Below are 10,748 nucleotides of genomic sequence, written 5' to 3'. Positions count from 1 at the left end.
TAAGATCTCACCAGTCGAAAGCGGTATACGGACCAACTTCTCAAAACATACCACCTCAGCATGGTACTTCGATAACCAATCCATTCCTACTATAACATCAAAGCTCCCGAGTTGCATCGGTGTGAGGTCGATAGGGAAAAGATGGTTATTGAGATTCAACTAGCAATTTCGAAGAACAGAGTCGAGTACAACAGGTTCACCACTAGCTACTTCTATTGTCAAGGGCTTTCCTAGTTTTGTTCTAGTCATCGCAAGTAAAGGCTCAAATGCTAAGGACACAAAACTCTTATCGGCACCCGAATCAAATAGAACAAAAGCAAGATGGTTGTTAACAAGGAACGTACCGTTCACCACTTCGTTATCTGCACGAGCCTCATTGGCATTCAGATTGAAAGCTCTACCACGAGCCGGTGCTTGGTTCGCATTTGCCAACCTCGGGTAGTTGTTCCTGTAGTGGTTCAGATCTCCACAGTTGAAACATGAACCAGGCGGAAAGTGAGGTCGTGCAGGATTCTGAGCAGGGTTCTGTGCAGCTGGGTTCAGATTAGGAACAAAACGGCAGGTGTTCGCAAGATGACCAGACTTGCCACAATTCGTGCAGATACGGCATTGCATCTGTGGCTGGTGGTGGCTGTTACATCTGTTGCACAGGGGTGCATTTCCTGCATACTGCCTTTTGGCAGCAGGTTGTGCAACCTGATTCTGTGCTGCCTGGTTAGGAGCAGCGTGGTTAGTCTGAGCGGTAACAGCAAAATTCTTGGAAGCCTTACGCTTCCTCGATTTCTTAGAAGACTCAGCAGCCTTCTTGCCCTTGTTATCCTTGGCGTCATCAGACTGTTTCTGCTTCTTGTCACCCTTTCTGTGGAGTTTACCCTTCTTGATTTGGGATTCAGTAAGGGTAGCAGCTAGCTCAATGGCCTGTCAGACGGTAGTAGGGTGACTGCCAGTGACAATATCCTGAACAGGATCTGGCAAACCGTCTATGTACTTCTCAATAGCCTTATCCAAAGGCGTGACCATTGTCGGACAGAGCAAGCTTAACTCCTCATATCTGTCAGTGTAAGCCCGGTGTTCACCACTGACTTGCTTCAGATTTTTGAACTCATCTTCGAGTGCTCTCTGCTCGTGTCGAGGCCAGAATTCTCTCATCATGAGAGTCCTGAGTTCCTCCCAAGTCTGACCCAAGCAACATCAGCACCTCGGTCTCTTATTACCCCATTCCACCAGGTAAGGGCCCTCTTTTGAAATACACTCGAAGCAAACTCGACCTTACGGTTGTTCGGACACTGAACATGGCGAAATGTGCTCTCAAGACTCTCAAACCACTGTAGGAGCCCTGTTGCTCCTTCAGTACCACTAAACTTGAGTGGTTTAGCCGAGTTAAACTGTTTAAAGTTGCACGGAGCAGGTGCATTAACATTGTTATTGATGGCTTGGTTTATTTGAGTTATAAGACCAGGTAGCATAGCAGCCATCTGCTGTGCTATAATAGCTGCCAGTTCGGCATCAGGTTGAGGAACGTTACGTCGAGGAGGCATTCTAAAAGAGGAAACATGAGAGAAAACGAGTGAGATGATGTGATGAAAATGAGATAACAATAAAATCAAACAAAAAAAGCAAGGAAGGTGGTCATTTGTTTGTTACCACAAAGCAAACAAACAACACACAGTGACAAATCAAAGTAAATGAGTCATAATAATGTATTACCGAAGACATGCTCGCCTATAAGTGAACACTCACCCCAAGAGTTCCCAGGTAAGAGTGACTGGTCCGATACTGCGGATTTGTACGAACACTCTAGCCTTTGACAGAAAACTCAAGGTACAGGCATTCACTCTTCCAGTTTGCACGTGTTCACATTATTTAGACCCAAAACTTTGATGAGATTTTGAAAATTTGAAAGGCACACAGCCAAAAGAAATCATCTAAGGATAGATGATTGATTTCAAAATCGTTTTGGAATATTGTGTTCAAGTTTTGGTAATCACCTAAGGATAGGTGACGTGTATTGTTTTAAGATCTAAACACAAGTAAACTTGTGTTAGGGTCCTAGAAAGTTATAGTCTAGGTGAAAGCATTGCTAATAACCTAATTCCCTATAACCATTGGCTCTGATACCAACTCTTCTGTCACACCCCGACCGCGGTAAAACAACGAAAGCCGTGGCAGAAACGCCGGGGAGGTGAGTATCGACAGAATTATTGTTTCAACAACCATGGCAAATAAAGTTTTGTATTATTAAAATTAAAGTTACATTGTCTTGAGTTCAAATAAACTACATAATAACTGTCTTTTAAGTCACTAAGGCCCGAGTCCGCCTAAGTGAAGCACAAACACCCTTATGCATTAGCACCTGAAACACATGTAAAAATAGGTACATCAGCATAAAAATGCATGTGAGATACATAGGTTTTGTTTATGCAGATTCATGACTTGTTTTTAAAAGAAGTTTTTAATAAAGTGTAGTCATGAATCTTACAAAATGTTTTTCCTTTGTAAAACCATATGAAAAATCAATGAAAATCAAATGATGATGAAATGATAATGCATGGTTAAATGAATAACCAAGTGAAAATGAATTTGGATAAAATATGTAATTTGTAAAACAATGTCATGTTTATGTATGAAATGTTCATGTCTTGCCCAAGTGGTTTATATAACGCAACGATGTATAATACGATAAAAGCACTTATAGATAGTGTGACAACTCGTACTTTAGACCTATCTTGTAACGTTACATGCTTATGTGTGCTACATTATTTGGTTTAATGTTATGTGAGTGTATTTATTATGTTATGATTATGTGATTAAATTACATAAAACTCGAACCGCACAACAACCCACACACCCACTCGATCGCACAAGGCCATTGGGCCGTATTGCTTGTAATTGAACTATAGGGCGGCCCAAGTGGTGGGTTCGGCCCATCCTTCCTTAACCGATTAACATTGGGAAGTTGTAACCATATCTCATTTGTTACCAAATACACTTTACACACACAAACCCTAGCTAATCTCTTCCTCTCTCTCTCACGAACCAAAGGCAGCCGAACATTCCTCTATACCGAAGATCTTTATTCGGATCATCCTCTTCTACTCTTGATCGGTTAGTGTTTTGTTATTAACTCGATTGTATGTTTGATGTTTGAACATGCTATATGTTGATCTTGTGTAGTGATTAGGATTATGATTCTTGCCACTGTTATCGTATGTTAATAAAGGAATCATGGTGTGATAATCGGCCACATTTGTGAGATTGATTTAAGGTCCGTATGAATCGGGTTGGGTTAGATATTAATCCATCGTTATGTTCTATGTGTCGGATTGTTGGTTGTGTTAGTGAATGGGTTATGTTGATAAAATCGGATACATGTTCATATGAATCGTTAGATTGTTGTTCATGTTTGGCTTAGGGTTATGTGGATAGTTGAAATCTTGTTTGATCGAAAATCATCATGATTGAAATGGATTGTTCTGTTGATTGGTTATTGCAAATTGGAAACCATTTAATTGATATAACCGACTTGCTAAAATTACGGGATTTGACAACTAATTCATAAGGTTTCCAAACACACACGAATCACACAACACAAGCCAGTCGCACAAGATCAGATTCTACACGATCTGATCTGACCTGATCGTACAAGGAGCTAAATCGCACAAAAATCGTCCAGTCGCACAACATGTTTGAATCGCACAAGGTACCCTAGCCGCACAAGGTTGTCGGATCGCACAAGCTGGTCCAGTTGTACAAGCTTGACTGGATCCCACAAGATGTTTGTTCATTTGGGCCGTATGTTAGATTTTGGGCTGGACTAATCCCAACCGCACAACCCGGCCGGATCACACAACCCAATCCGGACCGCACAAGTCACTATACCTTGTTGGGCCGAGATGCTTATTGGACTATTTACTTATATGATGGGCTTAATTATTGTTTGGGTCGGGCTCTGTCATGTCGCACAACACGCTGTGGATCGCACAAGGACGTGCTGATCGCACAACGTGTTGGGCCGAGACTTGTGTGGGCCTCATCCGTATGATAAACTTATAACATTTAGAACATGCTATGTGTGTACTATGTTGCCATGACCGATACGTGTTAGCAATATATTAAACTATGTGTTTTCCTAAATGATATATTACGTGATGCATACGTGCAATACTCGAGTCAAAACCTGACTTCTATGATAACCCTGTTAGGACGTGATTGATCACTGTTAGTTCAAGAACCCTCTCCTTTTGTGTATCTGCCTAGCAAACCAAGGTGAGTTCACACAGCCAAGGCATGGGATTCCCGGGGTGGGAATTGGGTTGGAATGTTTGATATGGAATGACTACTCGTACTTACGCAATCACTAGACTATAGACCATCGTCCTCAGGATAGTCAGGACACTTACGTAAAACCTGCGTAAACTAGTATCTACCATTGTCTCCCGGGTCGGGAGGATACTTACGTAAATCCTGCGTAACCTAATACCCACTACTGTCTTCCGGGTCGGAAGGACACTTACGTAAATCCGGCGTAAACCCCACACGTACCACTGTCCTCGGGGAAGGGCACGCACGTAAATCCTGCGTGACCTAGTACGTATTCCTGTTCTCGGATTAAGAAGAACACAAGGTTGCAAATAGTCTAGTAAGTACCATAATGGGAAGCCCCCATTATTAAGGATGAATGTGAGAATCCCTCACCAATAGTATATACTTGTATGGGAAGCCCCCACTAGATGAACATACGCATTATTAATATGAACTTACTTTCTGTGAACTCGCTTAACTAGTTGTTGATTATCTGCTGCATGCCTTGCAGGACCTTAGGTACATTATGGAGCTTGCACAAGGAGGAGCAGGTCGTTGTGGGCAAATGGATCGTGATTACTTATGTCATTTCATACATTAATACTTATGATTGGGTTTTTACATTAATGCTTCCGCTATACTTAACTATGTTGGTTTTGATAAACACCTTTCGTATTGATGGATAACTTTCACTATATATTTACATGTTCAATATGAATGGTGGCTTGATCCTGGTCAGTCACGCTCCCAAGCGGTGATACTCCGCAGGTGGATTTTGGGGGGTGTGACATATAGGAAGTACCAGCGGCGTATCCACCATGCTTTAATCATATAACACATAGCCTCGTTACATAAGTCACTTATCAATAACCAACCAAAATGTCTTGTTCCATGTCAAAATGTGTATGTGTAAACCGTGTACAATGTCATGTGTATCATGTATAACCAATGAAATGCGTAGCAAGTAGGAAATCATCTACTTAACTATGTAATGATGTCTAATGTGAAAACAAATGTCATGTATGGTGAATAACTAGAAGTTACTCAACCCCATAGAAAATGTACAAAACATGCTTTTGAATAAACCTAAGTTTAAATCAAATGTTATGCTTTGCAGAAAACAATGCTTTATGATAACAAACATTTATGCAGTAATGTTAATCGCATATATTCAAGCCTTGAGACTGTGGCGACAAACCCTTAAACGAATTAAAGGTTCATCTAAAGTTATGTAGTCGGATTCTGTCATCCCCAACTTCCAAACAAACCCAGGAAGTCGGAAACGGGAGTTGTCAATTCCTATGGTACCATTACATAAGTCCGAGCGGCGTAGCTAATGTTAATGAATGTATTATTGTCCCGATTGAACATACCAAATGTCATAACCAATGTAGCATGTGAAAACCATGTACTAGGGATGCTAAGTAAACATGCCTAGTAGAAATGTTCATGTAAAAACAATGTGCTAGCATGCTCAGTAAACATACATAGCAGAAACGTCATGTAAAACAATGTGCTACATATGCTAAGTAAACATATGCAACAAATGTGTAACAAATCAATGTGCTAGCATGCTTTACATACATAGCAAAACACAATGGAAAGCATGTAGTCTACGTGTACTAGGTGAAAGTAGCATGTTTATGTCATAAAATCATGAAATGCACGAAAGTAACATGTATGTAAATGTGTATCACCCCAAAATATTTGAAAACGGTAAAAGAGGGGAACTATGTACTCACTTGGGATTGCTAATTAGTCTTGAGAATAAGACCAATTTAAGCTCCAAGGGTCACAGAATCAACCGGCACCTAGTATAGGTAACTATGTTAAAAAAAAACGGCCCTAAATCGGGAGATAGGATAGAATGTGGTTCTATAAATCAAATGAGTAATTGAACTCATATGGTATGATTTAATAGTCCCAACATTCTGATTAGAAAGCCTACCTAAGTGCTTTTGACCCTTTTCGACACATTATGGTAACATAAGTCACTATAAGGCGTCATTAGCGTAAAACTATGTTCGGATGGTAAACTATGTGCTATGGCAAGTCTTACATGCCCAATAATCCCTAAACGTGTTACTAAATCAGATTACATGTCAAAAATATGTTCACATAATCAAAATACGGATTTTAGCTTCAAAAGGGCATTTTGGTCATTTCCTATGGGCATACAAGCTACTAGCAAATGACTAACCAATCCTAGGTGATCATAAGGTTATAACCTCAGTGGTCATTCCCTATGAAACTATGATCACTAACTAAGCTTGGTCGGAACCTAAAGATCGACCAAACGGGTCGGGTTCGGAAGTATAAGCGGTTGTTTAGACCGCCTTACCTTACGAACCTAAACAAGCACAAACTAATAGTGTCGAGTTAGACATGTCAAAACATGTCCAACCTACTGAGTTGGTATCAAAACAAAGTGTTTTGATACCCTAAAGTAGTTCCGAGGCAAAATGCGTGCTAAAACGCATTTTGACCGAAACTTTGACTCGACACTACAACTAGCTAACGTGGTAATCAGATGCTATAATCACGAAGGATTATAACTATCGTGATCACAATCTCGTTTCAAAGTTCAATTGAACTTTGACTTGACCAATTGATGGTCAAAACCGAAAGTCAAACTGTTGGCCAAACGTTTGACTTTCTGCACTACATAAGGAAAAAGCCATAAAAAGAAATGAAAGAATGCTCACTAAGGGTCATTGCTATCTTTTCTACAAGAAGACAAAGTCCCAAATGCTTGAGAGAGAGCTCCAAAGCAGATGTGAAGAGAGAATGAGAAGAAATGAGCAAAGAATGAAGGGGTTTGGATGGCTATTTATACTTGTGGTGAGTTAATAGGATCATCACAAGTGTTTTGCTTGGTCATTAAGCATTAATCCTAGCCATACATGTGTTACAAGCTGATTAGAAGCCTTGGTGAACACACAAACTTGCCCACCACACAAAGAATTAACCATAACAGCCCCTGAATTATCAAACAGTTAGCAAAATATGATTTCTGGTCGCTGGGCATCCTTTACGGTCCGCAAGGGGACCCTAACGGTCCGTAAGGACATTGCTGCAGATCAGCAAGTTTCCCAAAATGACAGATTTGGCCCCTGAGCTTGTTTCAACGCGTATTGGCACTTCTAACACCCGTCAAGCCCATTTTTAAGCTTCATAATGAATTTAAAGTATAGGGAACATGAAACATGCTCAAAAATATGTCGGATGTCGGTTCGTTTGGCCGTACGGTTGCGTTGTTCGGCTAATTACGACGGAAATCGTAACGAGCGCGAAAATGATCCAAATTGCGAAACGAATGGAATTTTTGCATGCCGATCACTAAAATAAAAATATTTTAGTGTGTACAAAAATTTTGGATGTCCAGATGTGTCCAGAACGTAAGATATGCGCGAAAATGCAAACTTACGCCGTTTTTGACACTTTTAGTCCCTGTAAGATCATGTAAGCATGTTTTCGCACACCAAACCTGTCAAAGCTTATTTCTAAGCCATGTTTAGGTTATATATGGTATGTTTAACTTATGATCAAGTTCCGGACTGTATGTTGCCTTACGAAACGGCAGACTTTTGCAAGTTGACGCAATTAGTCCCTGGGAGCGAATAAACTTGTTTTTGCCATACCAAAGCCATTAAAACTTATTTCTAAGTTATGTAAAGGTCATTTATGGTATGTTAAGTTTATGATGTTGTTCCGGAGTGTTTGTCGCGTTTTACTGATCCTGTTAACGCATCAGTTCGCGTATAATTTTTCAGAAAGCGATATAGAGTTCAAAATCGATCAACAATCAACATGGGCACAAAACCAAACATAAATGACGAACATTGGGATCAAAACACACTGTTTTATTAATTTTGTATTGTTCAGAGTCTGCAAAATGATATCACAAGCACAGATGTCACAGTCTCCCCTACTTCAGGAAATTTCGTCCCGAAATTTATTTAGAGGAAACTTGTGAGAATAGACGCGGATATTTCGCTAAAACAAACTTTTGGATCATTCAGGGGCTAAAAGTGTCAAAAAGTGCACAAGTTTGCACTTTTGCGCATAACTTACGTTCTGAATACATCCGGACATCCAAAAATTTATGTAAGCATCCTTATATTATGCCTTAGTGTATGGCATGAGAAAAATCCATTCGTCGCGCAATTTGGATCGTCTTTCGCGCTTATGCGCATTCCGTCGTAATTAACCGAACATCGCGACCGTACGACCAAACGAACCGACATCCGGGATATTGTTGAGCACATTTTAAGTTCCCTATACTTTAGCTTCATTTTAGAGCTTTGAAATGGGGTTAACGGGGCTTAAACGTGTCAAAAATGCATCAAATACCAAGTTTTGGAGTTGCAGGGACCAAAACTGTAAATCTGCCAAACTAAGGGCTTACGGACCATAAGCCACAACCCATACGGTCCGTAAGGCACCCCCAGCACAGCAGATTCAGTTTTAAATGCTTTTGCCTCTTCATGTAGTGAAAGGGCAAGCTGGCCCTTATCTCTTCCAGCCAATAAGGGGCAAGATCTGATGTACCACAATAATTCGACAAGTGTACGGGCGAGATCGTGGCACGTTATTCAAGAAACGATCCTAACGGCTCTACTTTTCCTATAAATACCCCCCCCCCTTTGGTGTAAAACTCACAAGAATCTGATCTAAAAGCTCTAAGTTGAAGTATTGCTTCATACCTGAGTTTCTTTGATCAAGATTAGCTTTCGGGGATCCTTTCTAAGTATTCCTTCGTTGTTTTTTCGCTTTTCGAGTCCGAAAGTCGAACTATGTTTGACTTTCTGCATTGACCAGCCTATGGTCAACCCGAAGTTCATTAGAACTTCATAACGTGAGCGTGATCACGATGGTTATAGTCCGTAGTGACTATACCTACTGATTACCACGTTATCTAGGCTCAGTGACGAGTCGTAGTTTCGGCCAAAATGCGCATTCTTGTGTATTTTGTAACCAAACTACTCATGAACATCAAAGCTGTTTGTTTTAATGCCAAACCTGTTTTCTAAACTTAGTTAAGCATGTTCTAACATGCTTAGCTCGTCACTTTTAGTATAGTGCTTATATAGGGTCGTAAGGTAAGCGATCTAAACCATCGCTTATACTTTTGAACCCGACCCATTTGGTCGATCATTAGGATCCGACCAAACACATTAGCTGACCATAGCTATAACCTTCCGAGGTTATGCCTTGTGGTCACGATGTTAGGCGTTCCAGACGCGTTCTACGCGAATGACGCGTAAGGTAGCATAAGCTACCTAAACGAGTCGTAATGGGTCGTAAGCACTTAGGTTAGGTTTCATTTTAGTATGTAGGCTTTGTTAAACCATCTCCATACTCGTTTGGTTTACGAACCCGCATACTATCTGATCCTTCCAATTTTGGTCCGGTATATTAATATAGCTACCTATTAGGTGCCGTTTGATATCCCGTGATCTCTAGCATTATCTGGTTATTATACAAGGAATTCAAAGCAATCTCAGGTGAGTACATAGAACCCCTCTTTTACTGTTTTCCAAACTGTTTTGGGGTGAAACACATGTGCCTACTTGTTACTTTCATGCTTTCCATGTTTTTACATCATATACCTACTATGTTCGTTAGTACATTATAGTACATGTTTTCATTACATTTCATGCTATGTATGCCCATTGTGTGCGTACTTAGTACATTGCTTTACATTACATTTCATACTATGTATGCCCATTGTGTGCGTACTTAGTACATTGCTTTACATTACATTTCATGCTATGTATGCCCATTGTGTGCGTACTTAGTACATTGTTTCACATTACATTTCATGCTATTTATGCCCATTGTGTGCATACCTAGTACAATTATTTACATCACATGCCTTCATTTTGGTATGACATTTGGCTTGTTTAACATGGAACAATACATTCATTAACATTGATCACGCCATTCGTTAGTAGGTAATGGTACCATAGGAATTGACAACTCCCGTTCCTGAAATCCTGGGTTTGATAGGATTGGAAGGAATGACCGAATTCGATATACATAACTTAGATAAACCATTAATTTGTTTAAGGGTTTATCGCCACAGTCTCAAGGCTTGAATGTATGCATATTTCACAATACCGTACAAATGTTTATATCAGTAGAGCATGCATTGTTCCACGAAACATAACGTTGATTTAAACCATGTTTTACTTCAACACCTTGTTTTGTGCATTTTACATATGGTTGAGTTGATACATCTCGCTTACCATACAAGATATATTTTGGGTACACATTACATTATCTACATTGAACATAAACATTTTGACATTGATATACATACGTGGTGGTTTACATTGAACATAGACATTTCGACATGATTTAAAGAATAACACTTGACAATTGATTTATACATGAACAATTTACATGGTGGTTGGTTTTGGGTAAATGGTTGGAGTAACGTG

This window comes from Helianthus annuus, chromosome 12, assembly GCF_002127325.2.
Source record: "Helianthus annuus cultivar XRQ/B chromosome 12, HanXRQr2.0-SUNRISE, whole genome shotgun sequence".
Lineage (NCBI taxonomy): Eukaryota > Viridiplantae > Streptophyta > Magnoliopsida > Asterales > Asteraceae > Helianthus > Helianthus annuus.
The sequence above is the reverse complement of the archived record's forward strand: the minus strand, read 5'-3'. Positions refer to the sequence as shown.